The sequence below is a fragment of the Bubalus bubalis genome, chromosome X (genome assembly GCF_019923935.1).
Source record: "Bubalus bubalis isolate 160015118507 breed Murrah chromosome X, NDDB_SH_1, whole genome shotgun sequence".
NCBI lineage: Eukaryota > Metazoa > Chordata > Mammalia > Artiodactyla > Bovidae > Bubalus > Bubalus bubalis.
The window spans coordinates 46950354-46968433 of NC_059181.1; positions in this window are offsets into that span (position 1 = coordinate 46950354).

Sequence of the window (18080 nt, forward strand, 5' to 3'; positions counted from 1 at the left end):
AAGGTTAGGTTGTTTATTTGAGAGTTTTCTTGTTTCTTGAGGTAAGATTGTATTGCTATGTACTTCCCTCTTAGAACTTCTTTTGCTGCATCCATTAAGTTTTCAACCATTGTGGTCTTGTTTTCATTTGTAGGTATTTTTTAATCTCCTCTTTGACTTCTTCAGTGATCCATTGGTTGTTTTGTAGCATATTGTTTAGCCAATGTTTATGTTTTTTTTAGAGTTTTTTTTTCTTGTAGTTTATTTATAATCTCATAGCATTGTGATCAGAAAAGATGCTTGATATGATTTCAGTTCTCTTAAATTTACCAAGGTTCGCCCAGCACGTGGTTAATCCTGGAGAATGTTCCGAGTGCACTTGAGAAGATTGTGTAATCTGCTGCTTTTGAACGGAATATTCTATAAATATCAATTAAGACCAATTCATCTAAAGTGTCATTTAAGGCCTTGTTTCCTTATTAATTTTCTGTTTGGATGATCTGTCCATTGATGAAAATGCAGTGTTAAAGTCCACTATTATTATTCTGTTACTGTCAGTTTCTCTGTTTATGGTTTAGTATTTGCCTTATATATTGAGGTGCTCATATGTTGAGTGCATATATATTTATAGTTGTTATATCTTCTTGGATTGAACCCTTGATCATTATGTAGTACCTTTCTTTGTATCTTATAATACTCTTTGTTTTAAAGTCTATTTTGTTTCATAGGAGTATGCTACTCCAGCTTTCTTTTGATTTCCATTTGCATGGAATATCTTCTCCCATCCCCTTACTTTCAGTCTGTAAGTATCCCTAGGTCTGATGTGGGTCTCCAGTAGAAAGTATATATATTGGTCTTGTTTTTGTATCCACCCAGATGACAGAGGATGAGCTGGTTGGATGAAATCACTGACTCAATGGACATGAGATTGAGCAAGCTCTGGGAGTTGGTGATGGACAGGGAAGCCTGGCATGCTGAAGTCCATGGAGTCACAAAGAGTCGGACATGACTGAGTGACTGAACTGACAGAGCCAGTCTACGTCTTTTGGTTGATGCATTAAGCCCATGTACATTTAAGATAATTATCTATGTGTATTATCCTATTACCATTTTCTTAATTGTACTGGGTTTATTTATTTATTCTTTTGTAGTTCTTTTCCTTCTCTTGTGTTTCCTGCCTAGAGAATTCCTTTAGCATTTGTTGTACAGCTGGATTGTTGGTGCTGAATTCTCTTAACTTTTGCTTGTCTGTAAAGCTTTTGATTTCTCCATCAAATCTGAAGGAAAGTCTTGCTGGGTAGAGTATTCTTGGCTGGAGGTTCTTCACTTTTATTCCCTCTGGCTTGTAGAGTTTCTGTTGAGAAATCAGCTGATAACCTTATAGGAATTCCCTTGTATGTTATTTGTCATTTTTCCCTTGTTGCTTTTAATATTTTATCTTTGCTTTTAATTTTTGTTAGTCAGGTTACTATGTGCCTCTGTGTGTTCCTCCTTGAGTTTATTGTGTCTAGGACTCTCTTTTTCTTGGACTTGATTGACTATTTCCTTTCCCATGTTAGGAAAGTTTTCAGCTATTATTTCTTAAAATATTTTCTTGGGTCCTTTATCTCTCTCCTCTTTCTGGGACCCCTATAATGTGAATGTTGGTGTGTTTAATGTTGTCCCAGAGGTCTCTTAGGCTGTCTTCATTTTTTTCATTCTTTTACCTATATTCTCTTCAGTGACAGCAATTTCCACCATTCTATCCTTCAGGACACTTATCTGTTCTTCTGCCTCAGTTATTCTGCTATTGATTCCTTCTAAGTATATTGTTCATCTCTGTTTGTTCTTTAGTTCTTCTAGCTGTTTGGTAAACATTTCTTGCATCTTCTCAATCTTTACCTCCATTCTTTTTCTGAGATCATGGATCAGGTTCACTATCATTATTCTGAAATATTTTTCTGGAAGGTTGCCTATCTCTACTTCATTTGGTGGTTTTGAGGGGTTTTATCTTGTCCCTTCATCTGGGACAAAATCCTCTGCTTTTTCATCATGATTAACATTCTGTGATGTGGTTTTGGTTCTAGCCACTGTGGGATTGTGGTTCTTTTTTCTTCTGTCTGCCTCCTGAGGGGTGAGGTTGTATAAATTTAAGAGGCTTGTATAAACTTCCTGATGGGAGGGACTGGTGGTGGGAAAAACTGGGTCTTGCTCTGGTAGGCAGGTCTGTGTTCAATAAAGCCTTAATCCAATTATCTGCTGATGGGTGTGGTTGAGCTCCCTCCTTGTTAGTTGTTTGGCCTGAGGCGACCCTGAATGCTGTCTATGGGTTCTATGGTAGGGTTAAATGGTGACCTCCAAGAGGACTTATGCCAAAGGGCCCTTTCCAGGACTACTGCTGCCAGTGCCCCAGTCCCAATGGTGAGCCACTGTCGACCCACACCTCCACAGGAGACCCTCCAACACTAGCAGATAGGTCTGGCTCAGTCTCCTGTCTGGTCACTGGGTTTCACCTGGGTTTTGGCAAACACAGGATTTTGTTTGTGTCCTCCAAGACTGGAGTCTCTGTTTCCTCCAGTCCTGTGGAAGTCCTGTAATCAAATCCCACTAGCTTTCAAAGTCAGGTTCCCTAGGGATTCCCAGTCCCTTTGCCTGATCCCCAGGCTGGGAAGACTGACATGAGGCTCAGAACCTTCACAACAGTGGGAGAATTTTTTTGGTATTATTATTCTCCAGATTGTGGCTCACCTATCCGGCGGGTATAGAATTTAAGTTCATTGTGTTTGCACCCCTCCTACCATCTCATTGTGGCTTCTTCTTTGTCTTTGGCCATAGGGTATCTTTTTTGGTGGGTTCCAGCATCCTTCTGTTGATGGTTGTTCAACAGCTATTTGTGATTTTGGTGCTTTTGCAGGAGAAGATGAGCACACATCCTTCTATTCTACCATCTTGAACCACAATCCTAGTAGCAAATTTTTATAGTCTTAAGACAAGGAAAATTCCCTCTGGAAGTTTGGCATTAGGTGATTTGTTAGGGTGCTATGCTGCTACTGCTAAGTCACTTCAGTCATGTCTGACTCTGTGCAACCCCATAGACTGCATCCCACCAGGCTCCCCAGTCCCTGGGATTCTCCAGGCAAGAACACTGGAGTGGGTTGCCATTTCCTTCTCCAATGCATGAAGGTGAAAAGTGAAAGTGACGTTGCTCAGTTGTGTCCGACTCTTAGCGACCTCATGGACTGCAGCCCACCAGGCTCCTCCATCCATGGGATTTTCCAGGCAAGAGTACTGGAGTGGGGTGCCATGGCCTTCTCTGTAGGGAGCTATAGGGTGAGTAATAGGATGGGTATTTTTACCTAATATTGGCTCAGGGAGCTGGCTGGTTTAGATCAGGGTGGGGAGGGGAGTTCATGGCAATAGTTGCTGTGGTGCTCAGTCAGTTCCAGAGATGACCTTGGTGTGGGGCTCCTCATCTATGACCTTGGTACAAGGCCTTGCTCCTGTGACCTTGGTATAGGCCTCCACAAGTATCCTGCTTTTCCACATCCTGAGTTTCCTTGGGGCTTACCATAGGGAGTGACTGCAATCTGATAGCTGCTAGATGGCAGACTTTTCCTTTCTGAATTTTCTCAGACTCACCAGCTCATGATGGAGGGTGGCAATCATTGATGACTGTGACATCCTTGTCTACTGATATATCAAGAAATATTCCATTTCTCATCTTCATATACAGATTGGGAAAGTTAAAGAAAGCTAGTGAGTGGCAGATCTAGGTTACAGAAACAAGAGGTTTAATCCTAGAGCTCTAGTCTTCTTAACCATTGCACATACTGCCTCTCAGTATAAGGCAAGAGAGTATTTTGGACTTGAGACTTCATACCCCATGTAAAATCATCATGTTACTATTTAAAAAAAATGATGCTGGCAAAACAATCATAACTTGAAGCCATACAAATAGCTATCACCAGTTTGCAACCCATTCTTTATCCTCCTTAACATATTCTGCCTGAAGTAACTCACACCAGGATAAATCCTGAGGCCAGGTTTTTCCTGGATGAATATCACCACCTACTAGCCCATTACTTCCCATCTAAGTTTCAGCCAGTCAGGGGATGTAGCAACCATAACTTTATCCTACTTGCCATTTCCAAGTGGCCATGAGGGGTATAAAGTTTAAGCTCTGAATTTCTCTCTCCTCAAAAGAGTTACTGGCACCAAGTCTGTGGCAGGAAGATCTAATGTCTAATGGGGTTCCACCCATCATAAAGATCTGCTGTTGAGTTTCCTGTGACTAAACAAGCTCTAATACTGAAGGCCAGTAATAAAAATAGTCACATTTCTGCTTGTGGTCTATGTTTTTCTTCCTCCTCCTCCTCACTACTTCCTTCAGTGTAACACCCTAGAACATTGCAGGACTGAATTCTCTTTCCTCTGCTCTTTTCCACAAAACACCCTCCACAAAACAGGGCTTCATTCCCCTTTTTACCTGGCCCCCAAAGAGAGAGAGCTATAAGCACCTTCCTTCTTGGAAAGCTATTTGAGGAGAAAGCATTCTGTTCTTTTCACAGATCAAAAGTGACCCAGAGTTTGAGTGATTAAATGAAGAGCAAGCCAAACAACCTCTGAGTTTTTGAAATCTTCTCTGAGTCTCCGGTTCAGTTTAGACAACAGGACTCTGAGGATTTCCTGCCTCAAGCAGCTCTCAGATTCTGTTTTAGTGTTGAATTGTAGTTGTGGTTAATTTAGTCAGAGCCCTTGATTCAACTTGAGACAAAGGCACTAAGTAGCTATGGAGTAGGCTATATGCCTGAAGACTAAGGAGCAAACGGAAAGGCTAAGCTTAGAAGGTGAAAGCCCTGTGCAAGGTAAGACCTGAAGTCAAAACTGGCCATGGGTCCAGAATTCATTCAACATACCCTACTTATATTCCATCAGCCTCCTGTACTCACCTTTCTTGATTTATTTTTTAACTCAATTTAGGTCAATAGTGCTTATGTAATTTGGCTTCCCACTACTTCTCTGACCTTGTCTCCTAATACTGTCCTCCTTTCATGTTCCTATTTCAGGAAATTTGCACGTGCTGTTTCTATAATATAAAGCACTCTTTCTCCAGATATCCCTTTCTTGAGATATAATAAATAAGAAAGTGTCTACCTTTCTTATTTTTCTTAAGATTTTTAATAAAATGTCACCTTTTCTCTGAGGTTTTCCCTATCTCTCCTATTCTTGTAACTCTATCCCTCTTACCATGCTTTACTTTTAAAATACCACTTATTACTAACATAGGATATACTTACTTCTTTATTTATCTTCTATATTGCATAATAGAATATAAGTACTGTGAGAACATAGATGTTTGATTGTTCTTATTGTTATATCCCCAGTAAAACTAGCACAGTGCCTGGGACATAAGAGGTTCTCAATAAATATTTGCTGAAAGAGTAAATGAACAAACATTTACAAGGGACTAATATGCTGAAGATCCTGTGTTAGGTTATACTAAGAAGAGAGAGGGTGTTGGGTATAGAGTCAAATCCACTCACGTGTAACTCTCCTGAGGTAGAATGTGGTAGTTACTATAATGAAGGTCTATGGTCCTTAATGCAATGTCAAGGGTGAGAGAACTTAATATAGAATGGAATAATTTCAGAACAATTTGGGAGAAGGTGAGATCTGAACTGTGTTTATGGAGATGTGCAGAACTGTCAAAGGTGAGAATAAGCAAAGGGAAGGGAATTTCAGGTATTGAGGACAGCTTGAACAAAAGCACAGAGAAGAAACAAGTGGCAGAAATGTTTGGATGGACAAGACAAATTTGTCTAGGGTGGCTGGCTGGAAAGTATGATGTATGAAAGTGAGTGGGAGAGGCAGACTAGGTTCAGGATAGGAGGCCTTTGGTTCTTTAGGGCAACTCTGAAAACTAAGAAACACCTGACAGAAATGAATAGCATTCACTTATGAAAGCAAGATGCAAGCATATTGGATTAACTTTATCTCAAAAAGAAACACCAACTTTCACTCAGAAAGGTCACTACAGGGGCACTAGTAGACTGAAAAATATAGAGAATATTTTTCAGGCTCTTATATTGCTGTAAACCTGCCTGTAAGCCTGATTTTAGATGTCCCAAAAAGTTTCACACTCAGTTGTCACAGCTGGGACAAATTATTGCCATCAAAGACATCTGTTCTTTGTCAAATGGCTATCATCCAGGTAGTCTGAAAGAATTGCATGCTATGTATAAAAAATCATTTGAACATCGCTTAAAAAAAATCTTCCAAGCCCCCATTGCTGCTCCTAAGTGCTCTTACAATGTTGGCTATTTAGTGCACTCTACCCCATATTCATCATTGTTATCATCATCGTTCTCTACTTCTGAAAAAGTAAATTCTTAGAAAAGGACACCTTTCCAAACTTAACCAAGAGAAAGATAAAATATTAACAGACCAATCAGAAGCATGGAACTCGAAACTATGATCAAAAACCTCCCGACAGAACCCCAGGGCCAGATCTGTCCATGTTGTTGCAAATGGCAAGATTTTATTTTTATGGCCAAGTAATATTCCATTATGTATGTATGTATGTGTATATATGTATGTATATATATGTATGTATATACAATATCTTCATTTGTGTGCTTTTTAAGCTTATTTTTTAATTGAAGGATAATTGCTTTACAGACTTTTGTTGCTTTCTGTCAAATATCAACAAGAATCAGCCATGTACGCTCCCTCCTGAATCTCCTTCCCATCTCCCTCCCCACCCAACCTCTCTAAATTGTTACAGAGCCCCTGTTATTCTATGTCTGGTTCTAACTGTTGCTTCTTGATTTGCATACAGTTTCCTCAGGGGGCAGGTAAGGTGGTCTGGTATTCCCATCTATTTAGAAATTTTCCACAGTTTGTTAACAATGAAATGATGATGAAAGCATAGCAATTAAAAAGCTATGGGATGCAGGAAAAGTGGTGCTAAGAGAGAAGTTTATAGCAATATGAGCCTACCTCAAGAAACAAGAGAAACATCAAATAAACAACCTATCCCCACACCTATAGCAACTACAAAGAAGAACAACCCCCACAAAGTTAGTAGAAGGAAAGAAATCATAAAGATCAGAGAAGAAATAAATGAAAAAAAGAAAGAGGACAAGAACAAAGATCAATAAAAGTAAAAGCTGGTTCTTTAAGAAGATAAACAAAATTGTCAAACCATTAGCCAGACTCATTAAGAAATAAGAGAAGACTCAAATCAATAAAATTAGAAATGAAAAAGGAAAAGTTACATCAGACAATGCAGAAACAAGCAACTATATGCAAATAAAATGAACAACCCTGAAGAAGTAGATAAATTCTTAGAAAAGTACAACTTTCCAAACTGAACCAAGAGAAATATAAAATATGAACAGGCCAATCAGAAGCATGGAAATCGAAACTGTAACCAAAAATCTCCCAACAGAACCTCAGGGACAGATGGCTTCACAGGTGAATTCTACCAAAAGTTTAGAGAAGAGCAAAGTCCTATTCTGCTCAAAGTCTTCCAGAAAATTAAAGAGGAATGAAAACTCTCTAACTCATTCTATGGGGCCAGCATCACCCTGTTACTAAAACCAGACAAAATGCCATACACACAAAAAAAGAAAATAACAAGCCAATATCACTGATGAATGTAAATATAAAATTCCTCAACAAAATTCTAGTAAACAGAATTCAACATCACATTAAAAGGTTCTTACACCATGATCAATTGGGGTTTATCCCAGGGATGCAAGTATTTTTCAGTATAGGCCAATCAATCAATGTCATACATTATATTAATAAACTGAAAGGCAAAAAACATACGATCATCTCAATGATGCAGAGAAAGCTTTTGAAAAAATTCAATACCTATTTATGATACAAACTCTCCAGAAAGCAGGTATAGAAGAAATGTATCTCAACATAATAAAGGCCATATGTGACAAACCAGAGCAAACATTATTCTCAATGGTGACAATCTGAAAGCATTTCCTCTAAGATTAGAAGCCAGACAAGGGTGTCTACTTTCATGACTATTATTCAACATAGTATTTGATGTCCTAGAAATAGCAATCAGAGAAGAAAAAGAAATGAAAGGAATCCAGATTGGAAAAGAAGAAATAAAACTCAGTGTTTGTAGATGACATGATACTATACATAGAAAACCCTTAAGATGACACCAGAGAATTATTAGAGGTAATCAATGAAGTCACAGGATATAAAATTAATACACAGAAATCTCTTGCCTTCCCATACACTAACAATGAAAATTCAGAAAGAAAAATTAAGGAAACAATCCCATTAACCACTGCAGCAAAAAGAATAAAATACCTACGAATAAACCTACCTAAAGGGAAGAAAGACTTGCTGACAGAAAAGTATAACACACTGATGAAAGAAATTAAAGATGACACAAACAAATGGAGAGATATACCATTGTCTTGGATTTGGAGAATTAATATTTTGAAAGTGACTATTTTTACCCAATCTACCAATACAATGCAATCTCCATCAAACTATAATACCAACAGTACATTTTGCAGAGCTAGAACAAAAAGTCTCATAATTTGTATGGAAACACAGATCATAAATAGCCAAAGAAATCATGAGAAAGAAAAATGGAGCAAGAGGAATCAACTCTCCTAAACTATATTACAAAGCTACAGTCATTAAGACTGTATTGTACTGGCACAAAAACAGAAATATAGACCAAGGGAACAAGACAAAGCCCAGAATAAACCTATACACCTATGAGCACATTATCTTTGACAAAGGAGGCAAGAATACACAATGGAGAAAAGACAGTCTCTTCCATAAGTGGTGCTGGGAAAACTGGAGAGCTACATATAAAAGAATTAAGCTGGAATATTTCATAATACCATATAGAAAAATAAACTCAAAATGGATTACAGACTTAAAGCTAAGGCCAGAAACTATAAAGCTCTTAGAGGAAAACATAGACAGTATACTCCTTGACATAAATCACAGCAAGATTCTCTATGACCCACCTCCTAGAATAATGGAAATAAAAACAAAAATAAACAAATGGGAACTAATTAGATTTGAAAGCTTTTGCACATCAAAAGAGACTATAAACAAGATGAAAAGACAACTCTCTGAATGGGAGAAAATATTTGCAAATGAAGCAACTGACAAAGGATTAATCAACTAAATATATGAGCAGCATATGCAGCTCAATATCAGAAAAACAAACAGCCCAATAAAAAAATGGACCTAAACAGAAAACCTAAACAGACATTTCTGATAACAGTATAATGACAGAATCTGAAAAGGAGCTAAAGAGCCTCTTGATGAGGGTGAAACAGGAGAGTGAAAAGGCTGGCTTAAAACTCTTTAATAAAAAAAATAAGACTATGGAATCTGGTCCCATAATTTCATTGCAAATAGAAGGGTAAAAAGTGGAAGCAGTGACAAATTTTATTTTCTTGGGCTCCAAAATAACTGGATGGTGACTGCAGCCATGAAATTAAGAGGCTTGTTCCTTGGAAGGAAAAATATGACAAACCTAGACAGTTCATTAAGAAGCAGACATCATTGCTAACAAAAATCCATATAGTCAGTGCTATTGTTTTTCCAATAGTCACGTACAGATGTGAGAGTTGGACCATAAAGAAGGCTAAGCACCAAAGAATTGATGGTTTCAAATTGTGGTGCTAGAGAAGAATCTTGAGAGTCCCTTGGACTGGAAGTAATTCAAACCAGTCAATTCTAAAGGAAATCAACCCTGAACAAGCATTGGAAGGACTGATGTTGAAGCTGAAGCTCCAATTCTTTGGCCACTTAATGCGAGGAGCTGACTCACTGGAAAAGACCCTAATGCTGGGAAAGATTGAGGGCAGGAGGAGAAGGGGGCAACAGAGGATGAGATGGTTAGATGGCATCATTGACTCAATGGACGTGAATTGGAGCAAATTCTGGGAGACAGTGGAGGACAGAGGAGCCTAGCATGCTACAGTTCATGGGATCTCAAAGATTCGGATATGACTTAGAGACTGAACAACAAGCATATATTTACATATCTATTAACAAATGAATATAGAAGTGCAGACTTAAATTGAAGAAAGTAGGAAAAAGCACTAGGCCTTTCAGGTATGACCTAAATCAATGGTCATAATGGGTGGTTGCACATAGAGTATGAATGGGTGGTATATTTTTGCTCATATACCATTGGCAAAAATTTAGTTCCAGAGTCTCAGTTGGCTGAGAGACTAGGAAATATGATCATTCATTGATTGACCATGTGCTTAGATAAAATTTCCACCTTTGTGGAAGAAGGAAAGAATAGTCTATAAAAGGGAGAAAACTTTGAGAATAAACTTAGATGCCTTTGTAGTATTTATTCTCCACTTCTTACTTACCAAAACCTTATTTTATTCATGTAACCACTCTTCTCCCGCATATCTCATATACTTTAGGCAAAGCTGATCCCATCTCTAACTTTAGGAGTAGCCTGATTATTAATCTCATTCCCCTCAAGCCAGTAATCAGCTCAAGACTGACAATTTGAGCAAATGATGCTAAAAAGGTTTGTTGGAATATTCTAAGTGAAGTTCTTACCCATTCTTCTGGGATAAATTTTATAATCAACTTTCCATTTTTTTCTCTCTGAACACTGTAGTATTTGCTTGTGAAGGCCAGAACTGATGTAGTAATTTTGCCTAAAGATAAAGCAAAAATACAAAGCTGACAGAATTACAAAGGAGTGAAGATAGAGCCACTGGATTAAGTCAACCCTGAAGATTTTCTCTATTTCTGGCTTTCATTACATGAATAAAGTTTGGTTTTATTTTCTTGCATCTAAAACATCCTAACTGATAAAATGGCCAAGGACTTAATATGGATTCAAGTTCTCTTCTGTGCCTACATTTTGGCTGATCCAAATCTGGATTGCTCCTCCAGATTTCTATGCTGCCCTATGGTGAGGCTGAACCTATTATACAAAAATCCTTAAAATGAGTGAGCCATACAAAGCATGTACATACTTTTCATATAAGTTCCTCATGAATCAAAGTTAAGACCCATGTACCCCTTTAGGAACAGGGGCTGTTTATCATAAAGGCATTGGGCCACTACCTAATGAAACACCACCTCTTATGATAATTATAGAAGTTATGTTTTTAAAGGTCAGCTTGTGATTATTTGCCTTTTGCTATTGGGATGAAAATAAAGCAAGTGTGAATATGCATATTGGAAATTTTCCCTTGCAGATATTTTTCTACACTTGAAAAACACAAGCAAAGACCATACTAGTGGCTAGGAAGTGTATTTTTTTGTAAATTAAATTATTTATTTTAATTGGAGGCTAATTACTTTACAATATTCTAGTGATTTTTGCCATACATTGACATGAATCAGCCATGGGTGTACATGTGTCCCCCATCCTGAACCTCTCTCCCACCTCCCTCCCCATCCCACCCCTCAGGGTCATCCCAGTGCACCTGAACTGAGCGCCCTGTCTCATGCATTGAACCTGGACTGGTGATCTATTTCACATATGATAATAAACATGTTTCAATACTATTTCTCAAATCATCCTACTCTCGCCATCTCCCACAGAGTCCAAAAGTCTCTTCTTTACATCTGTGTTTCTTTTGCTGTCTCGCATATAGGATCATCATTACCATCTTTCTAAATTCCATATGTATGTGTTAATATACTGTATTGGTGTTTTTCTTTCTGATTTACTTCACTATGTAAAATAGGCTCCAGTTTCATCCACCTCATTAGAACTGATTCAAATGCATTCTTTTTAATAGCTGGGTAATATTCCATTTTGTATATGTACCAGGGCATTCTTATCCAATCATCTGCTGATAGACATCTAGGTTGCTTCCATGTCCTACCTATTGTAAACCATGCTGCGATGGACATCAGGGTACACGTGTCTCTTTCAATTCTGGTTTCTTCGGTGTGTATGCCCAGCAGTGGGATTGTTGGGTGATATGGCAGTTCTACTTCCAGTTGTTGTTGTTGCTGTTGTTGTTTTAAGGAATCTCCACACTGTTCTCCATAGTGGCTGTTCTAGTTTGCATTCTCACCAACAGTGTAAGAGGGTTCCCTTTTCTTTGCACCCTCTCCACCATTTATTGTTTGTAGACTTTTGGATAGTAGCCATTCTGACTGGTGTGAGATGGTACCTCATTGAGGATTTCATTTGCATTTCTCTAATAATGAGTGATGTTGAACATCATTTCATGTGTTTGTTAGCCATCCGTATGTCTTCTTTGGAGAAATGTCTCTTTAGTTCTTTGGCCCATTTTTTGATTGGGTTGTTTATTTTTCTAGAATTGAGCTGCATGAGCTGCTTGTATATTTTTGAGGTTAATTCTTTGTCAGTTGCTTTATTTGCTACTATTTTCTCCCATTTTGAAGACTGTCTTTTCGCCTTGCTTATAGTTTCCTCTGTTGTGCAAAAGATTTTAAGTTTAATTAGGTCCAATTTGTTTATTTTTGCGTTTATTTCCATTACTCTGGAAAGTGGGTCATAGAGGGTCCTGCTGTAGTTTACGTCAGAGAGTGTTTTGCCCAAGTTTTCCTCTAGGAGTTTTATAGTTTCTGGTCTTACATTTAGACCTTTAATTTTGAATTTATTTTTGTGTATGGTTTAAAAAGTGTTCTAATTTCATTCTTTTACAAGTGATTGACCACTTTTCCCAGCACCACTTGTTAAAGAGATTGTCTTTTCTCCATTGTATATTCTTGCCTCCCTTGTCAAAGATAAGGTGTTGATAGGTGTGTGGACTTATCTCTGGGCTTTCTACTTTGTTCCATTGATCTATATTTCTGTCTTTGTGCCAGTACCATACTGTCTTGATGGTAGCTTTGTAGTATAGTCTGAAGTCAGGCAGGTTGATTCCTCCAGTTCCATTCTTCTCTCTCAAGATTGCTTTGGCTATTCGAGGTTTATTGTATTTCCATACAAATTGTGAAATTATTTGTTCTAGTTCTCTGAAAAATATTGTTGGTAGCTTGCCAGGGATTTCATTCAATCTATAGATTGCTTTGGGTAGTATACTCATTTTCACTATATTGATTTTTCCAATCCATGAACGTGGTATATTTATCCATCTATTTGTGTCACTTTGATTTCTGTCACCAGTGTTTTATAGTTTTCTATATATATAGGTCTTTTGTTTCTTTAGGTAGATTTATTCCTAAGTATTTATTCTTTTCATTGCAATGGTGAATGGGATTATTTCCTTAATTTCTCTTTCTGTTTTCTAATTGTTAGTGTTTAGGAATGCAAGGGATTTCTCTGTGTTAATTTTATATCCTGCAACTTTATTATATTCATTAATTATCTCTGGTAATTCTCTGGTGGAGTCTTTAGGGTTTTGACACAACTGAGTGACTGATCTGATCTGATCTGATGTAGAGGATCATGTCATCTGCAGACAGTGAGAATTTTACTTCTTGTTTTCCAATCTGGATTACGTTTATTCCTTTTTATTCTCTGATTGCTGTGGCTAAAACTTCCAAAACTATGTCGAATAGTAGTGGTGAGAGTGGGCACTCTTGCCTAATTCCTGACTTTAGGGGAAATGCTTTCAATTTTTCACCATTGAGGAAAATGTTTGATGTAGGTTTATCATAAATGGCTTTTATTATGTTGAGATATGTTCCTTCTATCCCTGCTATCTAGAGTTTTTATCATAAATGGATGTTGAACTCTGTCAAAGACTTTCATTGCCTCTATTGAGATAATCATATGTTTTTTATCTTTCAATTTGTTAATGTGGTGTATCACATTGACTGACTTGCAAATACTGAAGAATTCTTGCATTCCAGGGATGAAGCCCACTTGGTCATGATGTATGATCTTTTTAATATGTTGTTGGTTCCTGTTTGCTAGATTTTTGTTTAGGATTTTTACATCTATGTTCATCAGTGATATTGGCCTGTAGTTTTGTTTTCTTGTGGCATCTTTGTCTGGTTTTGGTATTAGGGTGATTGTGGCCTCATAGAATGAGTTTGAAAGTGTACCTTCCTCTGAAAATTTCTGGAAGAGTTTGAGAAGGATAGGTGTTTGATCTTCTCTAAATTTTTGGTAGAGTTCAGCTGTGAAGCCATCTGGTCCTTGGCTTTTGTTTGTTGGAAGATTTCTTATTACAGTTTCAATTTCTGAGCATATGTTGGGTCTGTTAAGATTTTCTATTTCTTCCTGGTTCAGTTTGGGAAGGTTATACATTTCTAAGAATTCATCCATTTCTTCCAAGTTGTCCATTTTATTGGCATATAGTTGCTGATAGTAGTCTGTTATAATCCTTTGTATTTCTGTGTTGTTTGTTGTGATTTCTACATTTTCATTTCTAATTTTGTTGATTTGATTTTGCTCTCTTTTTTTCTTGATGAGTCTGGCTAATAGATTGTCTATTTTATTTATCTTCTCAAAGAACAAGCTTTTAGTTTTGTTGATGTTTACTATAGTCTCCCTTGTTTCTTTTTCATTTACTTCTGCCCTAATTTTTATGATTTCTTTCCTTCTACTAACCCTGGGGTTCTTCATTTATTCTTCTTCTAGTAGCTTTAGGTGTAAAGTTAGCTTATTTATTTGATTTTTGTCTTGTTTTTGAGGAAAGTTGTATTGCTATGAACATTCTCCTTAGCACTGCTTTTATGGAATCCTGTAGGTTTTGGGTTGTCGTGTTTTCATTTTCATTCATTTCTATGCATATTTTGATTTCTTCTGTGATTTGTTAGTTATTTAGAAGCATGTTGTTTAGCCTCCATATGTTGGAATTTTTAATAGTTTTTTTTTCCCCTGTAGTTGACATCTAATCTTACTGTACTGTGATCTGAACAGATGCATGAAATGATTTCAATTTTTTTTAAATTTACCAAGGCTAGATTTATGGCCCAGGATGTGGTCTATCCTGGAGAAGATTCCGTGTGCCCTTGAGAAAAAGGTGAAATACATTGTTTTGGGGTGAAATGTCCTATAGATATCAGTTAAGTCTAACTGGTCCTTTGTATAATTTAAAGTTTCTTTTTCCTTGCTAATTTTCTGTTTAGTTGAACTATCCATAAATGTGTGTGAGGTATTAAAGTCTTGCACTGTTATTGTGTTACTGTTAATTTCCCCTTTCATACTTGTTAGCATTTGCCTTACATATAGCAGTGCTCCTATATTGGGTGCATATATATTTATAATTGCTATATCTTCTTCTTGGCTTGATGCTTTGATTATTATTTAGTGTACTTTTTCTCTTTTAAAGGCCTTTATTTCAAAGTCTATTTTATCTGTTATGAGTATTGCTACCCCCTCTTTCTTTTGGTCTCCATTTGTGTGAAATATCTTTTTCCAGCCCTTCACTTTCAGTCTGTATGTGTCCCTTGTTTTCAGGTGGGTCTCTAGTAGACAGCATATATAGGGGTCTTGTTTGTACCAATTTAGCCAGTCTTTGTGTTTTGGTTGGGGCATTCAACCCATTTACATTTAAGGTAATTATTGGTAAGTATGATCCTGTTGCCATTTACTTCGTTGTTATGGGTTCAAGTTTATACACCTTTTCTGTGTTTCCTTTCTAGAGAAGATCCTTTAGCATTTGTTGAAGAGCTGGTTTGGTGGTGCTGAATTCTCTCAGCTTTTTCTTGTCTGTAAAGCTTTTGATTTCTCCATCATATTTGAATGAGATCCTTGCTGGGTACAGTAATCTGGGTTGTAGGTTTTTCTCTTTCATCACTTCAAGTATGTCCTGCCATTCCCTTCTGGCCTGAAGAGTTTCTATTGAAAGATCAGCTATAATCCTTATGGGAATCCCCTGGTGCACTATTTGTTGCTTTCCCTTCCTGCTTTCAATATTTGCTGTTTGTGTTTGATCTTTGTTTTAAGACACTAATAGACACTAATAAGTGTCTTGGGATATTTTGCTTTGGTTTTATCCTGTTTGGGACTCTCTGGGTTTCTTGGACTTGGATGACTATTTCCTTCCCCATTTTATATAAGTTTTCCACTATTATCTCCTGAAGTATTTTCTCATGACTTTTCTTTTTGTCTTCTTATTGGGCTTCTATGATTTGAATGTTGGGATGTTTAACATTGTCCCAGAAGTCTCTGAGGTTGTCCTCATTTTGTTTAATTCTTTTTTTTTCTTTTTTCCTCTCTGCTTCATTTATTTCCACCATTCTATCTTCCACCTCACTTATCCTATCTTCTGCCTCAGTTATTCTGCTGTTGGTTCCTTCCAGAGTGCTTTTGATCTCAGTTATTGGATTATTAATTATTGATTGACTTTTTTATTTCTTCTTGGTCCTTGTTAAACATTTCTTACATCATCTCAATCCTTGTCTCTATTCTATTCATCTATAACTCCATTTTGTTTTCAAGATTTTGGATCATTTTCACTATCATTATTCTGAACTCTTTTTCAAGTAGACTGCCTATCTCCTCCTCTTTTGTTTGGTTTGATGGAAATTTATCATGTTCCTTTACCTGATGGATATTTATGTGCCTTTTCATTTTGTTTAGATTGCTGTGTTTTGGGTGCTCTTTTTGTATACTGGAATTTTGTGGTTCCTCTTTATTGAGGAGGTTACTCCCTGTGGTTGGGGTTCAACTAGTGGCTTGTCAAGGTTTCCTGGTTAGGGAAGCTTACATCAGTGTTCTGGTGTGTGGAGCTGGATCTCTTCTCTATGGAACACAGTGAAGTGTCCAATAGTGAGTTTTGAGGTGTCTATGGGTTTGGTACGACTTTGGGCAGCCCGTATTTTAATGCTTAGGGCTATGTTACTGCATTGCTGGAGAATTAGCATGGTATGTCTTGCTCTGGAACTTGTTGGCTTTTGGGTGGAACTTGGTTTCAGTGTAGGCATGGAGGCTTTTGGATGAACACTTGTCGATCAATGTTCCCTGGAGTAAGGAGCTTTCTGGTGTTCTCATGTTTTGGATTTAAGCCTCCTGTCTCTGGTTGACAGTCTTATTCTAACAATAGCTTCAAGACTTGTCCGTCCATACAGCACAGATGATAAAAACATCTATGTTAATGGTGAAAAGATTCTCCACAGTGATGGACACCCAGAGAGAGTCACAGAGTTACATTGAAAAGAGAAGAGGGAGGAGGGAGATAGAGGTGACCAGGAGCAGAAGAGGGGGAATCAAAAGGGGGGAGAACAATCCTGCCAGTAATCAATTCCCTATGTGCTCTCCACAGTCTGGAACACACAGAGAGCTTCACAGAGTTACATAGAGAAGAGAAGAGGGAGGAGGGAGGTTGAGGTGACCAGGAGGAGAAGAGAGGGAGTCAAAAGGGGAGAGACCAATCTAGCCAACAATCAGTTCCCTAAGTGTTCTCCAGAGCCCAGAACACCCAGAGAGATTCACAGAGTTAAGTAGAGAAGAGAAGGGGGAGGGAGGAGATTGAGGTGACCTGGGGGAGAAAAGGGAGAATCAAAAGGGGAGAGAGCAATCAAGCCAGTAATCACACCCCTATGCAGAAATGGGTACTGAAGATTAGATACTTAAAGGTAAAAAATTGATAAGAAATAACCAAAAATCAAAAATTAAAAATCTAGAGTAGAGGTTTAGTTCAGTTCAGTTCAGTTGCTCAGTCATGTCTGACTCTTCGCGACCCCATGGACCACAGCATACCAGGCATTCCTGTCTATCACCAACTCCTGAAGACTACTCAGGCTCATCCCCATTGAGTTGATGATGCCATCCAACCATCTCATCCTCCATCGTCCCCTTCTCTTCCTCCCTTCCGTCTTTCCCAGCATCAGCATCTTTTCAAATTAGTCAGCTCTTCACATCAGGTGGCCAAAGTATTTGAGTTTCAGCTTCAACATCAGTCCTTCCAATGAACACTCAGGACTGATTTCCTTTAGGATAGACTGGTTGGATCTCCTTGCAACCCAAGGGACTCTCAAGAGTCTTTTCCAACACCATAGTTCAAAAGCATCAATTCTTCAGTTCTCAGCTTTCTTTATAGTGAAACTCTCACATCTATGCATGACCACCAGAAAAACCATAGCCTTGATGAGATGGACCTTTGTTGTAATGTCTGTGTAATGAGACATATAATGTCTCTGCTTTTTAATATGCTGTCTAGGTTGGTCATAACTTTCCTTCCAAGGAGTATGCGTCTTTTAATTTC